Source organism: Bufo gargarizans, chromosome 5 (genome assembly GCF_014858855.1).
Source record: "Bufo gargarizans isolate SCDJY-AF-19 chromosome 5, ASM1485885v1, whole genome shotgun sequence".
NCBI lineage: Eukaryota > Metazoa > Chordata > Amphibia > Anura > Bufonidae > Bufo > Bufo gargarizans.
Genome location: NC_058084.1, coordinates 390,224,606 through 390,252,186, shown reverse-complemented (window position 1 = coordinate 390,252,186; position 27,581 = coordinate 390,224,606). Strand labels below are relative to the sequence as shown.

At 45.1% G+C, this 27,581-nt stretch overlaps 1 protein-coding gene across 2 annotated transcripts in view; it reads right to left on the bottom strand.

Annotated features, from left to right (window-relative positions):
• Positions 1 to 27,581, bottom strand: part of AHR (aryl hydrocarbon receptor) — a 121,439-nt gene that overhangs the window by 75,696 nt on the left and 18,162 nt on the right. The gene's annotated exons all lie outside the window — the stretch shown is intronic.

Genomic DNA, 27,581 nt, shown 5'->3' with positions numbered 1-27,581 from the left:
TAGGAAAACCCCCAAAATGATATGAACCAAGAGAAGTAATGTCTATGATGCTGCAAACAATGGTGCATATATCTAGTGGGAAATGTTATTTTTGGTGAAAAATCATTTATCTGAATATAAGAATATAATGTAAGGGCAGCACATTACAACTACACGTCCGTGCTCCTATTAGCCAAAATATCTCAAAAGGGTTTGTGCAGTTTCACGAATAGGAGGTTTGAAAGAATACAGCAGACATTCATGATGGGAGTGCCCCCCACTTCTCAGGAGTGCCCCCCAACTTCTCAGGCTGCTGTGCATTCACACATACAACACAGTCTGCTGGATTTTTTTATTTTATTTCTATTAGCCAAATGGCATAAAGCTTTTCACGCGTCTTTTTGGCTACTAGGCATATGTTGCCCTTTCATAGGGCAGACAATTAAAGGGAATATGTCACCATAAGAAAAATGCAGGTGTCGTGTAAGAAGACTGAAGAATAGGTTTTAAAAAATATATATATATTCAGTATAACCCATATTTCATGCATTTAAATCTCTGCTCTTTTTATGCTTAGGAGTCTGTCACCACAATTTGACAATATAAACTGCTTACATGGCGCTCTAGCACAAGATTTCAATGGTACCTTTGTGGTATTCTTCTGACTTTCACCAGCTGAAAAAACTGTTTTATCTATATGCAAATGAGGGCTCGCAAGTGCCCAGGGGCAGGGTTCTTGTTGTAGGTGCCCAGGCTGCTCTGCGTTCTTTTCATATTACCTCTCCCCACCCTCTTGCTGTTCCCGCCCTATAAGGCCATTTCATCATCCCAAGCACCGGCCGATATCCGGCATGTGCGCAGTTCAGCGCTGGCCCGGGCATACGCACCACGATGTCCATTGTGGGAAGCGGCATCGCTTTATGTTGTGCGCATGTGCCAGCGGATGGCACGAAACCAGCGGCAAGGGGGCAGTCCGAAAGCAAGCAAGCCGGTAGACTGGAGGCAAGCCGAGCGAGAGAAAGGCAAGTATATCCACATTGCAATGCCCGGGCTGGCGGTGAACTGCGCACACGCCGGATCACATAGTGTACAGAGTTTTCTTTTGCTATATAAAAGCGACTTGAAAGATAATTACACTTACCGGAAATTGGATTTTCCATTTACTACTGGGGCGTCCACCCTGGGGGCCTTATCCCAATGGGTCGAATCCATCTTGCTAAACGGGTATTTACACCCTAAAGACTACTGATGTTTTCTCAGCGTCCTTCCATTTATCTCCAATTAATTTTTTTATGCTTTCATGGACCAAGAAAACAAGTGTTTTCTTATCAGCCAGGCCCCTGAACATCTGATCTTGAATTGACTGCGGTTCTTTGGACTGCTCAATGTTCATAGTAGCCCTGATAGTCTTGAGAAGCGAATCATTGTCCTCAATTGAACTAAGGGGTCTACCCAATTCATCATCTGAGAAAACCAAGTCGGAATCAGAGGAGACCTCTCCTTCATCAAAGTCAAATTTAAAATCCCCAGGAGCGTCATGAATAGACCTGGAGGTAGAGGGTGCCTGAGGAAGCACCGCCATTTTTGCCTCAATGGCAGAGCTGACTTCTTTAGTGATAGATTTTAGGCTGCCCACTAAAGATGGGGTCTCTTCAGCTATAATCTTATCAGCGCATCTCTGGCAAAGAGGTTTCTTTGTGTGGCCGGCAAGCTGTTTCTTACATGTGGCACATTTTTTCTTTAGTGAAGGTTCCCCAATTTTGCTGGGTCTGCCCTGCAATAAAAAAAAAAAAAAAAAAAAAAAAAAAAGATTCCTTCAGGGGAATAACAGAAGTAATTAATATTTGAGGGAACCTTCACCAAGAAAACAGACCCCCCGTGTATACAATAAGCAAAATTGCAGACAGGGATCAATAACCCAAAAGGAGGAGGCTTACTGGGCCAAGGGCTTTGGACATATCAGCAGGCAGGGACATGGCTGCACCACGCACTGATGCTACCCATGCCGATGAGGAACACCATTGATCTGTCCAGCCGGCATTTCAAGCAGTACTTCCGGGTCACGTGGTCAAGCACACGTATGCCTCCCGCTGCACACACATCCACGTGACCAAATCTCACCCCCCCCCCCCCCGGAGTCTCGCCCAGGGTTGCCTACGACTCGTAGGACTTATCCCTAGACGCCGGAAAGGCCCGTTTCTCACCCCGGATCCTGGCGTCCTGCTGCATCCCTCCTAACCCATTAGTCAGGGGAACGTATAGACCCAGAGGAAAAAGGCTGTGCAATGTGTCCGAGCAGGAGAGAACCCCTGCTCTGTTCTCCACTTCATCCCGAGGGACAGGAAACAACTGGAGAAGGTAAAGGGGAGGCGGCTTTTAAATGAATGTTCTCCACGTTGTTTCCTGTCCCTGGGAGGCGGGGTATCCTCCTGCTTAGTGCCGTTGGGGAGGTGTATGGAAAAATGTTTGTTTACTACTGTTTTCTCGACAAGCACTTTGATGCCCGGTGCCTTCTGTTTGTCAGTTACATTAGACGAGTACGATTCTACTGATCCTGAATCTCTGGGCCGTCCTGTTATGCCAGTATTGCATGCACAGAGCACTCCACCTCCTGTGTATAAATCACAATACGCCATTATAGCTTATGCTGTTTAGTTGTTATTTGCAGTAACCCAGCACATAATGACTAACACTAATCACGTAAGTATGGAGGAACAGTGCTGAACGCATTCCTCTACCAATGCTTCACACATACAGGGGTTTCTACACCTATATGCTGCGGGCTCAACACTCCAATCATTACCGCAAAAGGACGTTTAATTAAAACAACGCACACAAATATATTCATCTTTATTAAATCATGTCTAAAAGTACAGAACTGTTAAAACGGATCCACACCCAATAAAGTATAGGAGACTATATGGACATTTCTATGTATATCAAAAATGACTTCTGTTAAAGACCACACTGAAAAACCTATCATGCCAACCACAACGGGTATTAATTGTAAGGATGCACTACTACTTACATTGTAGGGTGTGCTTGGTCGCGCAGCCCAGGCTCTTTTAGCTGAATGGAAATGAGCTGCGCCAAGGCTACGTGACCAAATAATGTGACATCACTGGCCTAGGAAAGAAGCGACTGCTCCTATGCCCTATAGGAGCAGTCGCTTCTTCCAGGGGCTTCTCTCAGAAGTAATGCACAGAATGATGTTCTTTATACAATTGTATGTCCAAGAAGAAAATATTCCAAGCAAGTCTATCACTGCTGTTTAACTGAAGCCTTTTTAAAGATTTAGTTCTGTGGCCAACCAATTATATAGCTAGCAGCATAAGAAATACATGATAGATGCTCAGGTGATGTGGAACGGTGAAATAGATGATAGATGCTCAGGTGGAGGACAGTCAATTGATTTTCCTGTAGTAGAACATCAGGATAGGTCATCAATATAAGATCGGTGGGGGCCCGAATTCCGAAGGAGGCCAAGGCGCCTTATTGAGTGTTGCGGCCATTTCCTAGGCCAGTGATGTCACATTATTTGGTCACGTAGCCTTGGCGCAGCTCATTTCCATTCAGCTAAAAGAGCCTGGGCTGCGCGACCAAGCACACCCTACAATGTAAGTAGTTGTGCTCTGAACGCTGCCTTTTCAAATAGCTATTTGGTGGGGTGCCAGAATTCAGACCCCCTCAGATCTAATACTGATGACCTATCCTGAAAAATGGTCATCAATACTGTATTCCCAGAAGCCCCTTTAAAGTATAGTTAACTACCTTATTTATATACAGGAAAAGGAAGCATCTTTCTAATGGTCTTTTAACATGATTTACTGGAAATTATCAGGAACAAACCATTCATTCCCCATAATCGTTACATTGTTGAGCTGAAGTGAGAGCTGCATTTAGATGCCACAATCACCCGCTCTGTATGGGGAGGAGAAATCACAGTGGGGCCCATACAGATTGTATCTCTTAACCTGATGAACAGACTTTTGCGGGACAATAATTAGGAACGATCACTTCTACAACTGCTCATTGATGATTGTCAAAATGATCGGCTCATGTAAAAGGACCTTAAAAGTGGTTGTCTCATCTTAGACATTGGTGGTATAACACTAAGATATGTCACCAATTTCACATATGTGCGGGTCCAACAGGTTGGATCTGCACCCATCTCCAGAAGGGGACCCCAAAGTGAGCGGAGAGCAGCCGCCACAAATAGCTGAGTGCTGCCTCAGCCGTCTCCAGCAGTCCCCTAGAAGTGAATGGAACAGTGACTGCGCTTGTATGGTGCTCTCTCTCGTTTAATTTCTATAGAACTTCCGAAAATAACCGATAATGCTCGCTTGGCTATTCTCAGAACTCCCATAGAAATGAATGGAGAGCATAACAGGCATGCGCAATGCACTCTTCTTCACTTTGAGGGCCCGTTCTGGCCATAAGTGTGGGTCTCAGATTTGGGACCCACACCCATCTGACTTTGATGGCATATCCTAGCTATATGCCATCAAAGTCCGAGATGGCTGATATACTGCAGATTTTCCACTACGGAGTTCAACAGTGATCACAACAGTAGAAAAGTGGACGAGATGTTACCAAACCTCTACACGCTATGTAAAAAAAAATACAAAAAATTGACCCGAGGCGTGAATTTTAAAACCCACAGAACATCAATTTATGCTGCAGATTTTAATGGCGAAATTCACCCTTTGAAATGCATTCGGGCGAATTCCATGCGAAAGTGCTGCAATAAATCTGCATGCAACAGTCAAACAAAGCATAAAAAGCACCCAACTTGGCAAAACTGAATATTATCCTGTTGCTAAAGTTTTAAACATCTTTGACGAATGTGAATGTGGTAGTCAGGACGTGGAGGGTACCATCTCTCCTTGGGGAGAGAGCGCCTTAAAATCAGCTCCTCTGGAATTCTGGGAAGAAAGGGATGCAAATGAGCTCTTAACAAGCTCCGCCTCTGAGGTGTAGTCAGAGAATGGGGAACTTCTGTATAACCTATAAGATTAGAACTGGTGAATGTCCCTGACAGCAGTAAATCCTAACTCAAATCATTATACATATGAAAGAAAAACTAAATGCAGATCCTGCTTGTTCACATGCTCCGTCTGACCTTGGTAGCATCGTCCATCCTGCAGATATCTCCACATTAAGGACAAAAACCTTCGGAGGCAACTAGACAGTTCTGTGAATCAGGAATTCTGTAAAAATCCTTTCTAACATTAGGGATTGCATTGGTTGTGTCCTATAAATAATAAATGCCCTTTTCTACTCCACTGAACTCACTCGACCTACATTATAGGCAGCCGCTAACCTTGCCAAGGTTAAAAAAAAAGGAACATATAGCATCGCTGCTTCCCTTCTTTATACGCACATTTAATACACTTCCTTTTCAGCATCAAGAAGACAAGCAAAAGGCTTTAAAGGGGGATGGTCGTTACCGACAGCCCTAGCCCATGGCATGTAGGAGGACTAAGCCTGTAGCAGGTGCTGAGTGATGGTGACCGAAATACAACATGTGAAGTGATAAATTCCAGAGCGCTGCGTGGAAAATTACTTGTGAAACCTACAGGACCGATCAGATTTACAGTACAGCAATATATGACCAGTGGTGGCCGCATGAGGCTTGCGCAGTAACCCACAGGGGGATCTTCCCTCTCACTAGGAAGCCTTCATTGTGCCATACATTTGAAGACTACTGTCTCGCGTATTTATTAGATTGCAAACACAAACCCACATGCTAAGCAGCCCACTGACATTTTTACGAGCGGGTTTCTGCTTGCACTCATCGCTTTAAGGCCACGTCACATCAGAGAGAAACAAGTGGCGGTGTCAGAAAGGTAATGCCGACATCGCATTGTACTTACTGGAATAGCATTGACACGGACCAGGCAGAATTAAACCTGGATTAAGACACAGGTTCATCAAGTTCAACCTTTCCCCTTCAATTACACATCATGACCTGGTAGATTAATGCCATTAGCAGGGATGAGCGAATCGATGCTAAACAATCAAATCAGTCTTGTATTTCTGCTACAGTACTTCAGAGAACAGCCGAGCGAAAGCACTCTTTTCGGAACGGTGATGGCGATGAACGGGTCCTAGCCCCCCGAAGCGTTTCCCCCCAAACACTGGGATCCTCAGGGGGTCAGTGTAATGGGTGGACCATACTAGATGCTTGTAAGTAACCAATAAATACAAAACACATAAGTCACAGACGGAAACAGATAGTCAAACGTATATATATGAACAAAACTCCTTAATGGGTACAACATTAAAGTGTGCTGCCTGTACTTGGGAGCGGACACATCCCCTCTACCAGACTGAGCGGGCTCTTATACGAGTGTGCTGCCTGTACTTGGGAGCCGACACATCCCCTCTACCAGACTGAGCGGGCTCTTATCCGAGTGTGCTGCCTGTACTTGGGAGCCGACACATCCCCTCTACCAGACTGAGCGGGCTCTTATCCGAGTGTGCTGCCTGTACTTGGGAGCCGACACATCCCCTCAACCAGACTGAGCGGGCTCTTATCCGAGTGTGCTGCCTGTACTTGGGAGCCGACACATCCCCTCAACCAGACTGAGCGGGCTCTTATCCGAGTGTGCTGCCTGTACTTGGGAGCGGACACATCCCCTCTACCAGACTGAGCGGGCTCTTATACGAGTGTGCTGCCTGTACTTGGGAGCGGACACATCCCCTCTACCAGACTGAGCGGGCTCTTATCCGAGTGTGCTGCCTGTACTTGGGAGCGGACACATCCCCTCTACCAGACTGAGCGGGCTCTTATACGAGTGTGCTGCCTGTACTTGGGAGCGGACACATCCCCTCTACCAGACTGAGCGGGCTCTTATACGAGTGTGCTGCCTGTACTTGGGAGCGGACACATCCCCTCTACCAGACTGAGCGGGCTCTTATACGAGTGTGCTGCCTGTACTTGGGAGCCGACACATCCCCTCTACCAGACTGAGCGGGCTCTTATCCGAGTGTGCTGCCTGTACTTGGGAGCAGACATCCCCTCTACCAGACTGAGCGGGCTCTTATACGAGTGTGCTGCCTGTACTTGGGAGCCGACACATCCCCTCTACCAGACTGAGCGGGCTCTTATATGCCCTACAATAAAGAAATACCAGTCTAATTTGAAGACTCCACAAAGCGGACACAGCCCGATATATCTTGACAGGTACCTAGAACAAAACAGAGAGGGGGGGGGGGGGGGGGGGCTCAGAACAATAATCCCGCCACACAGTGCCTACAGGTGATGCACGGACGCCGGCCCCGGTGCATCCGATCACGCGATGGGTATTATCCCTCTACTTCTGGCCAATGGAACGCAGTCACCCCCTCCAATTGCCATGCGCACTGCATGGCCGGTGGAACGCATATGCACTCCACCTACAGGGGGGGCGGCGCATGGTATAGCGGGTGGTATGCAAATGCGTTACAAACCCTGGACTGCAGCGATAAGGGAGATGTAATATTGCGGGCCAATATGCAGTTTACACGGCCCCTATACCCTTGGAATCATACAGAATGTGGACCCTAACCTGGAGGAGGTGCACACTAAAAATTATGCGCCTAAACCAATTGACACTCATCACCACTACCCTCAATGACAAGATGTGTCAGTAGGTTCAACAAATTCGACAGAGGGGAGGATATTCCCCTCTGATATTCTTATGATTTATACTTTTACATTTTTAGGATGCTTCCCACATCCAAGGCACGGATTAGGAACCAGGATGGAATTCACGGATCGTACTACATAATACAAACAGAAAAGACACCCCAGACACAAGACTCCCCTACAGAAAACAGCCAAAGTCAAGTCCCTCATCCCATACCACGGACCATAACAATTCTATGACTGAATGCATAACGTTATTCATTCCATCATAATAGAAGTCTGTGGGCTGCATAACGGATCCGTCAAGTTTTAGTTTTGCAGGAGAGGACACTGAAACGGAACGGATCAGTTTTGCAGCCCATAGACTTCTATTATGACGGAATGAACAACGGAATGCCTTTAAAAGGCATCCCGTTATAGAATTGCGTTATGGTTCGTGGTGACGTAATCTATAACGCAATTTACCTTTTACCACCAAACGAGGTGTGAAAGAATTTCAAAATATAAAATTCACTCCTCTCTAGTCATATCATTTTTCCCCCCAATTTCATAAAAATTGCAATTGAGAAAGATACCATGTGCAGGTAGCTTTAGGCAATAAATGGGGGCCAGAGATCACATACGGTATAGCCGTGACGGGAGACCAGTCTGACTGTATTTGCCCTTTACAGAGGCATCCCTATAGGAACGGTGTAGGAAATTCAGACACACCCGCTCTGGGAAGTTTTTATAAGAAAAGAAATCCACTGCATGAAGCTGATGGAGGAACTCACATTTTAGGGGGTTGTCTAAAATGGGTTATATTTAATATTTTTGCTATTTGATTTTATTAAACGACAGGGACACTATTAGAATAATAAGAAAACAATATACACCTTGAACAGCCTCATGCTGACTTATAGAACACAAAACGCTGATAAGCTCAACCAAAATGAAAACACTAAATTTTAAATATTTTCTAATGTGACAGAAAAGCCAACGCTAGAGAAAGAGCTGAATTTGCTAAGCGATGCATATGATCGGAGGGGTGACGACATCCTGAGCATGCCATATTTTCTTGTATCTACTCGTCCTGCTCAAGCCCTGGCTCCTAATGAGTTCCTGTTATTGTAGCGGATGTTGCCTTTATGAGCCCATGTTTTATAGGTGTTGGCACTTGACGTTACGACTTATGGTATTTCCTCTGTTACATTTCACTTATGGTAAAAATAATATTCTCTACTTAAGGACAAAAAGTACAAAAATGGAGAGAAAAACAATGGCTATGCATGCCTCTAGAAGGGGGAATAAAAGGCCAGCATCTGGGTAAACGTTATAGGATACACTGCAAAGTTCTGCCATACTAAATATTCATTTTTGTAAGCAGTTTTCAGGGATTTTACTACTGAAAACATATTTTTGGGACAGGTCATCAAAATTAGATTAGCAAGGGTCCGACTCCTTATACCCTGGGTGATCAGCTGTGTACAGGAGCAGCTCCACACACCACATAGTGGCCATGTGGGTTTACTGCAGTGCTGTCCCTATTCAATACTGTTAGAATGAACCATCCACTGCTGAAGGGATTGTGCATTAAACAGGATCTGTATTCTCTCCTGACAAGTCTGTTTTAGTAACTACTTGCGTCTTCCACATGAATACCAATTCTGGATCATCTACGGTTCTTCATTAGTCCTGCGAGAATTGTGAGAAGTTTGAAACGAAGGTCCTGATGGGTGTTACCATTTGGCGGCATGTCCCTGCACAGTCTGACACTGGCAGCACTGATTGGATAGTTCAGACTGAGCAGGGAGAACCCCCAACTGGTAACACCCATCTGGACCATCACTGCAAAATGTTAGTAATCCATTCATAACTTATGACTATTATGAGCCATTACTGCTAGAAGAGATAGTCCAGAACTGTTATTACGCAATGGAAGTAGTCATTAAAACCTATACAGGTTATATGGCTTATTTCCGGCAGAGCCGAGGAGTCAGACAGGGCTGCAACCTCAGTCCAACCCTCTAACATATATATCAATGAGCTGGTGGCAGCACTGGAGTCGTCCTCTGCCCCCGTCTCACCCTCCATGACACAGGCGAAATTTCTCCTTTATGCAGATGATATTCTGCTACTATCACCAACCGAGAAAGGTCTCCAAGATAACCTGAAAATTCTGGGAGAAGTTCAGTATTACGTGGGCACTGCCCATCAATCCAAAGAAAACCAACAGCATAGTGTTCCAGAAAAGAAACCGGAAAGCAGCTGGGCGTCCTCCCTTCCTGCTAAACAACGGTCCACTTTCAGAAACCGACAGTTACACCTACCTGGGCCTAGAAATCAGCAAATCAGGGAGTTTTTAAGAAAGCCATGGCAAGAAAAACCTATGCCATCAGAAGGAGTCTGTATTATCTTAAGGCACCAGTGACCGTCTGGCTTAAAAGCCTTGACACCATCATTGCCCCAATCCTCCTGTATGGCAGTGAAGTCTGGGGCCCAGACACATACCCAGACTGGGCAAAGTGGGACTCTGGGCCAACAGAACTATTCCACCTAGAATTCTGCAAACCCCTTCTCCAGGTCCACAGGAGCACCTCAAACAGCACCTGTCAAACAGAACTGGGCAGATTCCCACTTCACTTTGCTGTCCAGAAGAGGGCGCTATCATTCAGAGCCCATCTGCATAGCAGCAGTCCCAGCTCCTACCTTCAAAAAGCCTTGCTACACCAAGAAGCCCCAGAACAACAAAGCACCCTGCAACAAGTTACCGAAATACCATGGACTCCTATATCACCACCCTGGATGTGTCCCCCATCCCCCAACCCTACACAATTATTTCCCCACTTGCTTTTGGCAATGCTCAAATGTATTTAGTTCTGCCAATAAAGCTTATTTGATTAGATAGATAGATAGATAGATAGATAGATAGATAGATAGATAGATAGATAGATAGATAGATAAAGTTATTAACAAGTTTGTGTAGCTGAGATTTGTTTTTGGACATAAGTTTTTCCAGGTGCTTTTGTTTGTTGTTTCCGTCACAAGAGATCGTTATTGATGGGGTTTACACTGTAGGAGCATCAAAAGCGCTGGCTTAAGATCTCTCTTAGAAGCAGTTTTATTTTTCTACATTTAGATCTGATAATTACCCTTCGGAACAAGTTTTCACTCTTGTGATGTTCATTCAGGCAGATGGGGGAGGGGGGATTTTAGGCAAGCCCTCCTCCCAGAAGATTTATAGCTAAAGAAAACAAAATCTTTCCAGAAACTTCAGACCCGAAAATGGCAACAAGTCTCCATGTCAAGTTATCGTTAAACACAGGAAGCCATAATGAGTGTCCCTTCAAAGAAGAAATCCAAGCATGACTTACAAGGGACTTCTGTGGTATACAGGATATTTTCCTCAATGCTTCTTTTCAGTATCTTACATCAAAGGTAATACTTTCCTCCAACTTCCCGTTTTAGCTAGGACACCCCATACATTGTGATTTTTATATTATAACCCACTGTAAGGCCTCATGCACACAGCCGTTGTTTTGGTCCGCATCCAAGCCGCCGTTTTGGTGGCTCGGATGCGGACCCATTCACTTCAATGGGGCCGCAAAAGATGCGGACAGCACTGCGTGTGCTGTCCACATCCGTTGCCCCGCTAAAAAAATATAACATGTCCTATTCTTCTCCGCGCTTTGCGGACAAGAATAGGCATTTATATTGAAGGCTGTCCGTGCCGTTCCGCAAATTGTGAAACACGCACAGACGCCATCCGTGTTTTGCGGATCCGCGATTTGTGGACCGCAAAACACACCACGGTCGTGTGCATGAGGCCTAAGGGATATAACATAAGTATCAAGGGCCAATGTTAATGCACAATGACACTTTAAAGGAATTCTCCAGGGCTTTACCCAAAATCTACATTTCAACTAACCCGTAAAAGAAACCCACGTTTCAGCAGTACTTATCCATCGTAACACCGATTCCACGTCCTCCGCTGTGATCACATGACTGCCCAACTGGCTGTGGACTCTTACGGTGAGGTCCCAACCGGGCGTGCTCCTGTTTTTTTCCTGCTCAGCTGCATGTACTTTATGCAGCTGAAAAGGAAGACCTAGAAGAACATCTGGTCAGGATCTCAGCAGAAGAGCATGCAGTCAGCTGGGCAGTCACGTGATCAGCCAAGGCTGCGGAATCGGAGGAGCGACAGACAGGCAAGTACTGCCGAAATTCAGTTCCTTCCACAGGTTAGCTAAAAACAAAGCATTTAGGTAGAGCCATGGAGAACTCCTTTAGGCCTCTTTCACACTTGCGTTGTCCGGATCCGGCGTGTACTCCACTTGCCGGAATTACACTCCGGATCCGGAAAAACGCAAGTGTACTGAAAGCATTTGAAGACGGATCAGTCTTCAAAATGCTTTCAGTGTTACTATGGCACCCAGGACGCTATTAAAGTCCTGGTTGCCATAGTAGTAGTGGGGAGCGGCATACTTACCATCCGTGCGGCTCCCGGGGCGCTCCAGAATGACGTCAGAGCGCCCCATGCGCATGGATGACGTGCCATGCGATCACGTCATCCATGTGCGTGGGGCGCCCTGACGTCACTCTGGAGCGCCCCGGGAGCCGCACGGATGGTAAGTATGCTGCTCCCCCGCTCCCCCCTACACTTTACCATGGCTGCCAGGACTTTACCGTCCCGGCAGCCATGGTAACCACTCTAAAAAAGCTAAACGTCGTATCCGGCAATGCGCCGAAACGACGTTTAGCTTAAGGCCGGATCCGGATCAATGCCTTTCAATGGGCATTCATTCCGGATCCGGCCTTGCGGCAAGTCTTCAGGATTTTTGGCCGGAGCAAAAAGCGCAGCATGCTGCGCTATTTTCTCCGGCCAAAAAACGTTCCGTTCCGGAACTGAAGACATCCTGATGCATCCTGAACTGATTTCACTCCATTCAGAATGCATTAGGATAAAACTGATCAGGATTCTTCCGGCATAGAGCCCCGACGACGGAACTCTATGCCGGAAGACCATAACGCAGGTGTGAAAGAGCCCTTACTAATACACATTCATTCTGCATTCAAAGGGTCACTGCTTTCTATCGTAATTCCCTCCAAATCAGAATAGCCGCCCCCCAGTGCCATCAGCTCCCCCCCCATGCCATCAGCCCAGCTAAGCCAGATACAGGTCTCTTTCTACACACAAATGCTAATCTAGCCAAGCTGGGTGGGAGACGCCAGGGAGGAGCACCCACGTGGCTCTTCTCTTCAAACACTGGGTACTGGGTCAAATGTAATACTCATATAGATGGAGTAAGCTTTTACAGGCCGTCCAGACCTGCACCAGATGTATCACAGGGCAGGGGCTCAGGCCGGAGGATAAATCTGCTGCAGGGACAGGCACTTTTCTCAGACTCTATACCAACTACTGGTTGGCTCACTTCGAGACCGATTTTTATACTAGAATTGCTCTAAAACCTAGTGCAAAACAGCATCTTATGCACCACCCGCTTCCTACAAAGCCCAGAACCTTGTTGGGTATGTGTAGAAAAAGGATGCGTCAAATTGTGGCACTTTTTTTAGTCAGATGTTTGGTGCAGACACAATAGTAAATCTGGGCCAATGTTTTTCATAGTAAATCATAGCTGTCCGTAACAGAGGAACCTGTGGGATTTGATTTTATGCTGTCTGTAGTTCCAGCATGAATCTCCCTAAAGCTGCTCTTTAAAAGGGGTCATCCCAGTTATTACTTTTTTTGAAGACCGTAAAACTATTAAAATAATAAAGAAAAACCTTATTGCACACAGTCTGCAGCACCAATGCTTCCTCCTTCCTGTCAGCAGTGAAGTGCATGTACATATAACAGCATTTCACCACTGCAGCCATTCACCGGTCAGACCATTCTCAAGCCACGTATCTTTCAGGCCGGCAACTGGCTGCAGCAGTCATGTGCTATAAACGGGTACTTCATCTCATGGCTGCTGCAGCCACGAGCATCAGAGTAGCACTGCTGGAAAGTAGGGGGCATCACTTTTTTTTATAACTTCAGGACCTTAAAACAAAATAATATAAGGCAGTTGCAGGCAGCCATCCACAGATCCCCCCTTAACAGTGTCAGTCATCCACAGATCCCCCCATAACAGTGTCCGTCATCCACAGATCCCCCCATAACAGTGTCCGTCATCCACAGATCCCCCCATAACAGTGTCCGTCATCCACAGATCCCCCCCATAACAGTGTCCGTCATCCACAGACCCCCCCATAACAGTGTCCGTCATCCACAGACCCCCCCATAACAGTGTCCGTCATCCACAGACCCCCCCATAACAGTGTCCGTCATCCACAGACCACCATTAGTTCCAAACCCACCAAACACACAGCACACTTTTTGGTTAAAAATATTTTTTTTCTTATTTTCCTCCCCAAAAACCTAGGTGCGTCTTATACGGCGAAAAATACGGTACTTCTTCTCCAGGTCTGGAATAACAAGAACATCCAGTATGCTCTACACCCGGTACTGGACTCTGCTGGTAAGAAAGGATTATCCAGCAATGGCTTCCTGACCAAATGTCCTCTTCAGGACATTTGGTCAGGAAGGTTTTAAAAAAAGGTTTTAAAAAAAAAAAAAAAAAAAAAAAAAAAAAAAAAAAAAGGTATCATTCCACTTTCACCATTATTGATTTCCCCAAGTTGCAATCCATTTACACATTCACCACCTAAAGCATCCAGAAGCACGGTGAAAGGGACGTGACCTCAGCTTGACCATGTATTCATATATTATACATAGAACACGTACTGGACACTTCTACAGACCAGTGCACACATTGCAGGCGGGCCACAGTCTCGCCTGCATGAAGAGGTAATAACACAGAGATAAATCTATATGGAGAGCGCGATCGAGAAAGATTGTGAGCACAGGATAAGCTTATCTAGAGCAGCGCTATAAAGAGTCAGCAGACAACATGACGAGATGAAATCTACAACGAGTCAAGCTGCCTTTGGCGTACGATATTAGCAAATATTTCATTTAAAGGGTATCTGTCAGCAGTTTTGTACCTATGAAACTGGCTGACCTGTTACATGTGCACTTGGCAGCTGAAGGCTTCTGTGTTGGCCCCATAGTCATATGTGCCCACACTGCTGAGAAAAATTATGTTTTAATATATGCAAATAAGCCTCTAGGAGCAACGGGGGCGTTGTCATTACACCTAGAGGCTCTGCTCTCTCTGCAACTGCCGCACCCTCTGTACCTGGATTGACAGGGACAGGCAGGGGAAATGTGATCACCCCTGGCCTTGTCTTCTCCTGAAGTCAAAGTGCAGAGGACGCAGCAGTTGCAGAGAGAGTGGAGCCTCTTGGTGTAATGACAACGCCCCCGTTGCTCCTAGAGGCTCATTTACATATATCAAAACATCATTTTTCTCAGCAATGTCGGCACATATGAAGACGGGACCAACACAGATGCCTTCAGCTGCCAAGTGCACATGTAACAGGTCAGCCAGTGTCATAGATACAAATCTGCTGACAGATACCCTTTAAAAGCAGTCATGACCAAACGATGACTGAGGAGATTGAACATAATTACAGGCCCTCTAAATCGAGCGGATAAAAGATGACTAAGCCCACTACGGTTAATATTTAGCAGAAGAAGTTTTTATGGGGAAGAGAGAAGCTGTAACAGGCGGTGTACTTGCAGATCTGGTATTGTAGTGGTCCCACAGACAAATAAAAGCCTGTGATAAGCACCGACATGCTACAGCGTGCATTTACAGTATGCGAAAGAGGAATGTCAAACAAAGAATTCTTTGTGATGACTTCTACACAGACAGGAACACATGCAGCTTACTCGCTGCGACTTCTAGGATGCCTGTATGGGAATGCCTCTTCTATAACACAGGGCTGATTGTAAAGCACAGAGGTTAGTAACTCCATATTCCTCATCTCTTCTCCTAAAAGCCTTCCCTAGACACAATCAGCACTTCTGGTTCACTGCACAAAGTGCTCCTTCAGCAACACATTCTCCGGGCCTTCTGAACAAAGCAATGGCGCTTCATAACCCATCTCATCGTGTGTCCAACCCAAAAATCATCACCGGGATTCAGGGGGCAAGGACACGACACAGAGCCTTAAGAAGATATTCTCCAATTATGTACCGAAAGCGATGACTGGCTCTCTGTACAGGATCAACCCTATTAAGGCAGGTATACTGCCTGATTAAATGTTACCCGTCTTGTAAGAATTTGCAACGGCATTCCTAATTTAAAAAAAAAAAAAAAAAAAAAAAAAAAAAAAAAAAAGCTCTTTATGCAAAGTAGGGCTTCAGTGCACCTCAGCGCATGGGAGCCCTCATTTACATAAATAAAGAAAAACTTTTCTTGGGAACTACACAACCAATTTTCACAAGACAGATAACATTTTAATCTGCAGGATTAACCCACACGGGAACTAGGCTTTATTTAATAGGGTTGAAGCTGCTGACAGGTGCTTTTTAACTATAAAAATTAAAACAAATTAAATACCAAGAACTTTGGGAAACTGAGAATGTTGAACAACGAAGATGAAATCATCATTTTAAACAGACATATGGTAAAGCGCTGCGGAATATGTTGTCGCTATATAAGTATTATTATGGTAAATGCGCGTCTTTGAGCATACATTTGTGGGACTGGGCTGCTTGTTAAAGCTTCATACTGTTGTGTTATGACGGGTGGCGGTTTAGGCCATGCTGACTCTAGCAGTCCTTAATAGGACAAGAAAAGCTAGACTTCGAAAAAATGAATGGCAGTCCACCATTACTTTTAGAAATAAAGGTCAGTCATTGTGGAAAACTGCATCAACTTCACATAGCAAAAACCTGAAGGTTGTATGATGAAACGTCTCTCAAGAGGACCCCAAAGGAAAAGCAGACCAAGAAAGGCATGTGCTGTGCGGGGGTTTATCGATGTGAACAGCCGCAGACATCACCTATTAAGGCTGCTGACACTACGTTTTCTTGGCTTGTAAAAAAAAATATATATTTGAAATTCATCATTTTTTATTTCTTTACAAAATTTCTTTATTTTTTTGGTCTGGCATTTTCTTTAATTACTTTTCTTTTTCCTATAGGAGTCCATGAGAAAACGGCTGAAAATCACCACACCCAAAGCATGCTGCCATTTGAAAAACCTCCAAGTGACCAAAAAACAGCAGAAGACCATCTAAAAATGGCACTACAAAGACAGCAGTGTTTGATCATTTTATAAATTCTTATTGGCATTTTATGCTCAAAAAAGTCAGTATTTTTGCATTAAAAATATATAGCGTTAAACCACCCTAAAAAAGACCTTACATTAGAGGAGGAATAAATGCTTCACTGAATTCCTGCAGAAGACCGCTTCTCTACAGCAAAGGCTATGTGACCTAGGCCTTCAAGGTGAAGGAGGAGAAACACCACATCTGACAAGTCCACATTTTACATTTTAGATTTCAATAACTAGATGTTAGATGTATGATTCCAGGCATAAGATGGGGGCACAGTAATTGTCTACAGTGAAGCTTGTGACCATGCTGCACCAGATGTTAACACTGCAAGAACCGGAACATGGACACAGCTGAGGCAGCATGGAGGACCAGAGCGTCGGGGAGCAGGTAAATATGAATCTTCTTCATGAAGGCATTAGACAAAAAGCAATTATTCCTGGAAAACCCCTTTAAAGGGGTTATCTAGGACTTTAAAACTGATGGCTTATCCTTAGGATAGGCGCTCAATATCAGAATGGAGGAGGCCAGTTCTTGGCAGCCCCCACCAGATTTAAGGGGCAGCAGTAGCAGTCATTGGTTACCAGGCACAGCGCTGTACTTTTAGTAGTGGTAATACTAGTAATAGCAACTACAAAAAGTACAGCGCTGCATCTAGTAAACAAAGAAGGGGCACAGCATCCTCTATGGTGCCACATTCCTTTCGTTCAGCTGATCGGTGGAAGTGCAAAGAGTTGGTACCTCACCAATCGGGTATTGCTAGGGCATCAATTTAGTCACCTGACAACACCTTGTTAAGACAGAATATGTATCTCGCTTGCCGATTCAGGAGGACAATGGCCCAAAACAAACATCTCCTACCACAGTGCAAGAGCTCTATGACAAAGGAAGAGGGTGAAAGAGCACTGCACCCGATGACGTGGACTCCACAGTCACCTGAACTAAACCCGATAGAAATGACAGGCCATGAGGTGGCCCAGACTCCAGAGGGTACACAAAAAACAGTTAAGTTGGAACCTCTTCAAGTACACCAGATGCTCCTTCATGAAGCTGGATTAGAGGATAAAAGAGTAAGCAAAGTGATTATCAAGGCATAGGGCGGCTGCTTTGAACAATCTAAAATAGAAGGCACTGGATTTTCCTGTTTTTGGTCATCACATAATCCCACTGTGCTCCTGCATAGTTTTGATGACTTAGCCATTCTAAAATGTAATAACGCAACAATAAAGTAGTTGTGTACAACTATATGACCGACTGCTTACTCCACACAATGTACCATGTAATAGAGCTGGGCATTAATATATCTAGAAGAGGCTACAGGAGATATGGAGCTTATAAGTCTACACATCTATGTGACGCATGGCATCCAGAATGAAACCCTCATCTTCTGTTAGATTGTGTGAAGGCCGAACACATGATGACCTCCTGAGTTTATTATGCCATAATTTGCCTCCACATATTAAAGCATCTCAATATCTAAAGCTCAAACCAGGCATTTGTTGTTGGATGAGGTCACCAGAAAAACCACAAAATATGATCCAGACATTAGTGTATTCATCATTTCTTTGGAGGAGAAGGCTTGCCACTTGAGCAGAGGACTTCTACCACTGAATATTGTCCAGTAACCACATTCAGGTCTTACATGGCAGACATTTGAGTGATCCTGGAAACCAGATTAAATCCATTGGTTTTCTGCATAAAATTCTCAGAAAATGCTTGTTCACACTGGCCAATTATCGTCACATTTCCCATGTGCCTGTTGACTTTCCAAGCGATCGTAATGATATCTTCCCAGGTTAAGTTCAGGGTATGATCAACAATAAACCAAAATGATCATGACACCATAAAAATAAATTGAAAATATTGGCAATGTAAATTATCAACATCTGCAATAGCTATTGCTGTTTAGAGCAGCTCAGCTAATTTGGGAACACCCGTAGAAGTTAATTTTCATTAGCCGACATTAGCTATTTGCTAATGTCAGCTGAGTGCAATCATACGTGTCCTACCTTTGTCTGTGGCTTATTTCTTGTAAAAATCACACTTTTATCATATGCAAATTTCTTCACTACCAACAAGTTGGGCGTGTACTTGCTTGTGGCCGCTGCATCTGCCGCTTCTAGACACGCCCCATCTCCTCTTGATACACAGGGCCAGCGAGCGCTCTCCTACTCCCATTGGCCCTGTCTGCTGCTGAATTCCCGCGCCTGCGCCGTAACGTTCCTCGATCGGCGCAGGCGTACTGAGTGAAGGACGCGCGCTTGCCAGCTCCTTCCTCAGTGCGCCTGCACAGATTACGTCACACTACACCCGGAAGAGAAGACTGCCGATTAACGCTGATGCCGGGTGTAGTGTGATGTAATTGGCGTATGCGCACGTCCTTCACTCAGTACGCCTGTGCCGATCGAGGAACGTTACGGCACAGGTGCGGGAATTCAGCAGCAGAGGCCATGGTCAAACAAAGTAATTGAGTGCACGTGCTCAGCGTCATATCCAGAGGTTGTCTTTTCTAAATGGACATATGAGTGCTACCAGCATTGCTTAAGAGGTTAAAGGGAAGGGGAGGGGGGGGGGGGGGGGGGTCAGCCTGTCAGTGCTCAGATCATACGCCGCACACTGCATCAAATTGCTCTGCATGTCATCCCAGAAGGAAGCCTCTTCTAAAGATGGTGCACAAGAAAGCCCGCAAACAGTTTGCTGAAGACAAGCAGACTAAGGGCACTTTCACACTAGCGGCAGGATGGATCCGACAGGCTGTTCACCCAGTCGGATCCGTTCTGCCACTATTTTGCCGTGCCCCCTCACTGCCTCTCCGTCCCCATAGACTATAATTGGGATGGGGGCGGAGCTCCGATGCAGCACGGCAGTGCGCGGCGAGAGGCCGCCGGACTAAAAGTACTGTATGTCCGACTTTTTAGTCCAGCAGCCTCTCACCGCGCGCTACCATGCTGCGCTGGAGCTCCGCCCCGCATCCCTATTATAGCCAATGGAGATGGAGTGGCAGTCCGGCGAAATAGCGGCAAAACGGATCTGACAGGGTAAAAAGCATGTCGGATCCGTCCTGCCGCTAGCGGGAAAGTACCCTTAGGGCATGGATTACTGGAAACAAGTCCTGTGATCTGATGAGACCAAGATATTGGATGCAATAGTCACATGCCAATGCTGAGATGAACCAGAGATAACAGCGGGGGTGGGGGCAGCAGGGGGATAGCTAAGGTGAGCTTTACTACTATAATTTATTTAAAATCATTCTATGCAGTTTTATTAACTTACTAAACACCCCGTTTAAGGCACTGAAGTATGTAGTTAAACATGTTAAAGGGATAGTCTAGTTTGAGGGGAAAAAATAAAAATAAAAAAATCAGACAAGCCATAGGATCTGCCTGTGGTAACGAACTTGGAAGCAGTTACTTGACAGATCCCGTGCCACTGCTCTTCCCTTGGCTAGGCTCCATCAACCTGGCTGCAGTGTTGACATCATAACATGTGAACACTGCAGCCAATAACTGACCAGTGCACCCAAGTTAGTGATTGGCTGAAGCAGTCATGTGTTGATGTGACATCACCAGCAAAGTCGGGTAAATGCAATCAAGCCAGGAGAACTGGAGCAGTCACCCGGGATCTGTCACGTTGCTACCTACTAGTTGCAGGTGGATATCAACAATTGTCTCAATTCCTCCTGAAAGTGGACAATCCCTTTAAAGCTATGCGTGTGTACCAATAGTATAGTGATCACTTTCTTCCTCAGCAAAAAATAAAAACCACAAATCGTGAAATTGAAACCGTATTAAAAATATTCTGGATATTGTCAAACAACGTAAGGCTTGGTCTGTCAGATTCTTCAGCTGCATTATAGACCTGAGGAGCAGCACCAAGAAGCGAAGCTCCCATTGATAAATATTTGGACTGTACTTCAAAGCCTACGAAACGCCACCAGTCTGTTTCATCGCTCTCAGCAGGAGAAAGAAAACCAGGTCACATATCCTCTGGAGGCTCCAGCTAGGAGGCAGCTGCTACCACATGAAAACGCTGAAGCAGTTGAAGGCTACTTGTGAGTCCTTCCTTGTTGCTGTCCTTCCGTAGCTTCTGATCGTGTAATGACATGAACAGAGAAAGAAGAAAACATTAACCGTGCGCCCAGACGACACACACGACTCGCAGGTCTGCTTACTTCCTCTTGGAAACAAAAGCCGAGCTTTGTGTACTCTATGCATTTAACTGCAGAGATGTCAACAGCTGCGTTTGAAGGCGCCCGTGGAACAGAGGGCAATTCTCCGCACTGACATCTTCTGCAATGATGTCAATGTCACTGAAACAACCAAAGCAAGCAAGTCAATCTAGGGGACAGACACTGCAGCTGGTCCCCAGAGCTGTCCCAACAATGTATCCACTGTTAAAAGGACCAGTCTATAAGCATTTGTGAATAGGGCAAACACGTTATTCTCACTGATCGTATACAGCATGTTCATAGAAACTACTTTATCACCAAGCTTTGCGGTGATGCACAGTGGCCTAGAGTTACTAACGAGTCTAGAATATCGGCAAAAAAGGCACAAATTGGCGTAATTTGGTGCAACTAGGATTGGAAAGGGTGTGGCCCAATAGTGGCGCCTTTTGTGCTAAAAATGTTCCACAATTCTGGTGTAAACTTCTGTCGCCAAGTAAGCCAACCAGATTTATTACCCAGCCTGAGCCCTGGCGATGAATCTGGGGCAGGTCTAGACAGCTTGTGTAAGGTTATGCCATCTTCACTGGGATTTTGGGAAAGAGGAGTAAAAGGGGGACCAGGAAGAAGAAACCAGTTGGGACTCAGGAACATTCGGAATGGGAGTGGTGGAAATCAGAGAGGAGTATTAATTCTCTTATTGTGCAAGTCATTCTAATCCCCTTTTTTTTCTTTTTTTTTTTTTTAAGATGTTTACTGGCCAGTGAACTGGTTGCTACAGACATACTGGTGGTGCCAAAATATCACATTTCATAAGTCAAGATATGGCTCTTCCTAAAGGGATTGTCTATGATTAGAAATACATGGCTTCTGTACCCTTTCTCAAACCCTTAAGGAAATGGCTACAGGGGGCAGAATTTGCTGCCGTTTTTGTTGCAGATTTCCCCTATGGATCACACAGGGTGGAATCTATGGTAGAGACCCAAAGAATAAACTGGAATGCTGTGGATTTATAACCTGTACCACAATTGACAATGGATCCACTAGGAACTGCTGACTTCATAAAACCAGACACAGCCTCTCAGGAATCACCGTTTGGGAGAGTGGCCTCCATCATGGTAGAAGGCATGGTCTGGACAAGGCTGCTTACTGCTAAGCATCTGGCTGGAAACTCGGCAGGCCTCCTCACTGGAGCTACATGTTCAGGTCACAGGATACAGGATACAGAAAACAAGCAATATATTAAACGTGTTGCCCAATTTAGAAAAACAAACCATTTTCGAATATATCGTAAAGGGGATTTCTGAGCCAATACAGAGGGTCCTCTGGCATTTCTAGGCCACAGTGAAGAGCAGTTCCAAAGAAGGTCTCTCGCTATGGAGGACCTGTCCTGTCCTACATTACACAGACTATTGATATGAATAGGCAAAGTGCACATCTTCATTTCCCCAGGGGTGGCGCTGCAGGGAATTGAATGCTTACCACTGGGGGTCCCGGCAGGGGGACATTTAGTGATTAGCTTATTGTCAAGGGACCCTTCTAACAAGTAGGGGTTACCAAAGAGGAGAATCTCTTAAAAAATTGAATATATGGCGTGAAAGTAATCTCCTACAACCCTGGTACACACATTAAACAGTTAAATGGCGGCCTTCAACTTATTTCAACTGCGATTAAATGTTTTTCTTTTAAAGATATCTATTGTTACTGGCAGAAAAATCAGCTTCCTTCCAAACCAGATGATACGATTACACATTTCTATTTTACTTTCCTCAGGAATTCACACCCCCCTGTTCGCATCCTGTTATTCACAGAGGCGTCATCTTAACTCCAGCAGTCCTCCAAACCGTGCTCCGACGGAGACATTAAACATTGTACTCCGTGTATCCCCCCCCGTACACACAGGCCGTTACATAACATGGCAGCCATTTCATTTAGGAGTAATGCTTACCATTTCACTACAGCAGCGCCTGCTGGGAGTTATCCTTTTCTTTTAAGTAATCGCTCCATTTCTCACTCTTTATACGCCATCAAACACACGTTACTGGATAATACAGAGCACCGGCCGATACTACTATGCAAACTTCACTTTTCAGAAACTCAAGATCGTGAACATCCAGGATAGTCAAGCAAGCTGTGTGCAGACATTGTGCAGGGACTGATTTCAGCTCTGAAGTCTGTAATTTTGTGAATGCAGCTCTGAGCTATAGTAAAGCCTGGAAATTAAAGGGGTTTCCCCAATTAAGAACAATTATCGCCTATCCATAGGATAGGACTATGACTGCTGGGGGTAAGAACACTGGGACCACCACTCATCAGGAGAATGGGTGTATGACTAGAGCAGTAGCGCACATGCATGACCCCAGCTTCACTCACTTCTATGGAGCTACTGAGAACAGCACTCCGCTATTTTAAGTCCCATAGAAATGAACGGAGCGGCCGCGCACATGCGCAACCAGCCAGCCCATTCATTTTTGGGGGGGTTCATGGCGTACAGGGCACCCGTTGTCATCTTTGGGGATCCCAGTGGTAGGACCCCCACCAATCCAATAGCAATCTAACATAATGTACCTTATATGTGCTCCATAAAAGTGAATGGGCATTGGAGTGGGGGGCAGACCAGAAGATTCAGACGGCGTGCGAGGTGGACGGCAGTATATTAATAAGGTCTCTCCAGAAATACAGCTGCAACTTGTTTTTAGTATTACATATTTTTCAGTGCTGCCATGATCTTGATTTACATTGAAAAATCTAAGCCAAACACCCAAATTTGCATTGAAAATAACCTTCTAGGGGCCGATCCACTCAAAGTAGACTGCAAGAGAGCATAATACATGAAGGGCCTGAAATCTGTCACAGGACATCTGCTGTGGATAAGGGAGAGGTTTCACTGTACAGATCACTTCTTGGAGAAGAAAACTCAGAATAGGCCTAGAGCAATGTAAGGAAAACGTCAAGATCGTATGCTTACAATGCATGTGATGTACGGTAATGACTTCCGTTTCCTTCAAGGAAGCTTCCTATTACAAGGGGTTGTCCCATCCGGACCAGCTCTTTCATTAATACATATGGACATCATGGAGGAGGGGTGGAGAGCGCTCCTGCTCTGATGACCTATATGCAGGTATGTTTTTTATGCCCAGACAGCCAATAGTATAGGAGCCTGTGTAATACCACATTTTCCCTCCAGCAGTTGCACAGGGGTTACAGAAGCTGAACCAGCAGCAAAAGACGGATCTCTGCAGCAGGTTCATCCTGATGGGACACGTTACACAAGCATACTTGCTTTTATTATAAAATACACATTTGTATATGTGAGCTTCATTGGGCACTCCATGTCGCTCTGTGCTTTTGACCTGCGCATGCCAGGGTTACCCACTTAGCACAAAATAGCGTCATCTACCAAACCAAAATAAGACATCAGCCACGTGAAAAAATGGTATCCGTACATTTCAGGAAACACCGACTGTCAGATATCCTCCTTGGAAGCTGCTCATTATCTAGGACAAGGATCAGCAACCTTCGGCACTCCAGCTGCTGTGAAACTACAACTCCCAGCATGCAAACATGCTCAGCTGTTCTTCTAGACGTTTAATGAAGCCTTTTGGGAGTTTTAGTTTCTTAACAGCTGGAAAGAGGGAGGTTGCCGATCGCTGATCTAGGACCACCAATAAAGGGGTTGGCCACGATTTATTACTAGCTGCACATATGCTGGGAGCAGCACAACCATGCAGCTAATAGTATGCATTATTAAACCGTCACCGCAGACATCAGATGGTTTAATATGCCTAATTTATGTTTACTTGCACGGTCGCTGAAAGGGGTTGTGCCATAAAAAATATTCTTCATTTTTACAACCAGCACCTGGATCTGAATACTTTTGCAACTGCATGTAATTAAAAAAAAAAAAAAAAAAAAAAAATCAGTGTAGCCACTGAGCTATATCTGTATAGCGCCACCTGCTGTTTGTTCTTTTAATTAAACCTTGTCCACCGCACTGAGGTGTTCACATGAGCTCAGTGTACAACTGTTAGAAGCTGTGGCAGTTACAGGGGAGAACAGCAGAAAGGACACGTACCCCAAGTGCCAGCCTGAAATAAATCTAACAGAGCAATTGGAGCAATGAATAGGAGATAGCCAGGTCCATAAATATTGGGACATCAACACAATTCTAAAATTTTTGGCTCTATGCACCACCACAATGGATTTGAAATTAAACGAACAAGATGTGCTTTAACTGCAGACTGAGATTTAATTTGAGGGTATTTACATCCAAATCAGGTGAACGGTGCAGGAATTACAACAGTTTGCATATGTGCCTCCCACTTGCTAAGGGAACAAAAGTAATGGGACAAATGGCTTCTCATCCGTTCCATGGCCAGGTGTGTGTTATTCCTTCATTATCCAAAATCCAATGAGCAGATAAAAGGTCCAGAGTTCTTTTCAAGTGCGCTATTTGCATTTGGAATCTGTTGCTGTCAACTCTCAAGATGAGATCCAAAGAGCTGTCACTATCAGTGAAGCAAGCCATCATTAGGCTGGAAAAACGAAACAAACTCATCAGAGAGATAGCAAAAACATTAGGCCTGGCCAACATTCTTAAAAAGAAGGAACGCACCGGTGAGCTCAGCAACACCAAAAGACCCGGAAGACCATGGAAAACAACGGTGGTGGATGACCGAAGAATTCTCTCTCTGGTGGAGAAAACACCCTTCACAACAGTTGGCCAGATCAAGGACATTCTCCAGGAGGTAGGTGTATGTGTGTCAAAGTCAACAATCAAGAAAAGACTTCACCAGAATGAATACAGAGGGTTCACCACAAGATGTAAACCATTGGTGAGCCTCAAAAACAGGAAGGCCAGATTAGAGTTTGCCAAACGACATATAAAAAAGCCTTCACAGTTCTGGAACAACATCCTATGGACAGATGAGACCAAGATCAACTTGTACCAGAGTGATGGGAAGAGAAGAATATGGAGAAGGAAAGGAACTGCTCATGATCCTAAGCATACCACCTCATCAGTGAAGCATGGTGGTGGTAGTGTCATGGTGTGGGCATGTATGGCTGCCAATGGAACTGGTTCTCTTGTATTTATTGATGATGTGACTGCTGACAAAAGCAGCAGGATGAATTCTGAAGTGTTTCGGGCAATATTATCTGCTCGTAATCAGCCAGAACTCATTGGACGGCGCTTCACAGTGCAGATGGACAATGACCCAAAGCATACTGCAAAAGCAACCAAAGAGTTTAAGGGAAAGAAGTGGAATGTTAGGCAATGGCCAAGTCAATCACCGGACCTGAATCCGATTGAGCATGCATTTCACTTGCTGAAGACAAAACTGAAGGGAAAATGCCCCAAGAACAAGCAGGAACTGAAGACAGTTTCAGTAGAGGCCTGGCAGATCATCACCAGGGATGAAACCCAGCATCTGGTGATGTCTATACATTCCAGACTTCAGGCTGTAATTGACTGCAAAGGATTTGCAAGTATTAAAAAGTGAAAGTTTAATTTATGATCATTATTCTGTCCCATTACTTTTGGTCCCTTAACAAGTGGGAGGCACATATGCAAACTGTTGTAATTCCTGCACCGTTCACCTGATTTGGATGTAAATACCCTCAAATTAAAGCTGACAGTCTGCAGTTAAAGTACATCTTGTTTCTTTTCAAATCTATTGTGCTGGTGTATAGAGCCAAAAATGTCAGAATTGTGTAAATGTCCCAATATTTATGGACCTGACTGTGCATGTAAGGTACAGCAGGGCTGGTTCTAGCTTTGTTACTATGATGTAATTTTTTACATCAATAATGGCATAACCACTTTAATTCCCAGCGCTGCACTCCCAAAATGACCACTGCTGGAAGGACCTGCCCAACAGCGGCCTCCATTCATTTACACTGGGGACAGCCAGAGAAACTAGCGCGTGCGCAGTCCTTCCCCGGTGTATGTGGAGGCCGCTGATGGGCAGGACCATCCATCAGTGGCCATTTTGTGAGTGCAGCATCAGGAAGCTGGCTTCCAAGTAAACATAAATTAGGGATATTACGTAATCGGACATTGGCCCTGATGATTTAATGACATCTATTACTAGCTGCATGTACGTGCCGCTCGTGATAGATAATGGCCAACCCATTTAACAAGTTTCATTCCAGCGGCTTACAATGCTGAAAAGTCTGAGAAGAACTAACATTTTCTTAAAAGGGGTCATCCCATCTTAGACAATGGGGGCATATCGCTAGGATATGCCCCCATTGTCTGATAAGTGCACCTACAAGGAGAACGGAGCGTAGAAAGTTGAGGAGGGCACACTGCGCATGCGCAGCCGCCCTCCATTTATTTCTATGGAGCCGTCCTCCAGCCACAACTCTCCCCGGCTTCGTTCTCCTTGTAGGTGCGGGTCCCAGAGGTGGGACCCGCACCTATCAGACAATGGGGGCATATCCTAGCGATATGCCCCCATTGTCTAAAATTGGATAACCCCTTTAAGCGCAAGATCCCACACAGATATTACCAATATAAAAATAAGACCTGCTGTGCAGCAATCCGTGAATGGACAGAGTCATATAATGTCCAATAAGTTAATGATCCCAAAGTCC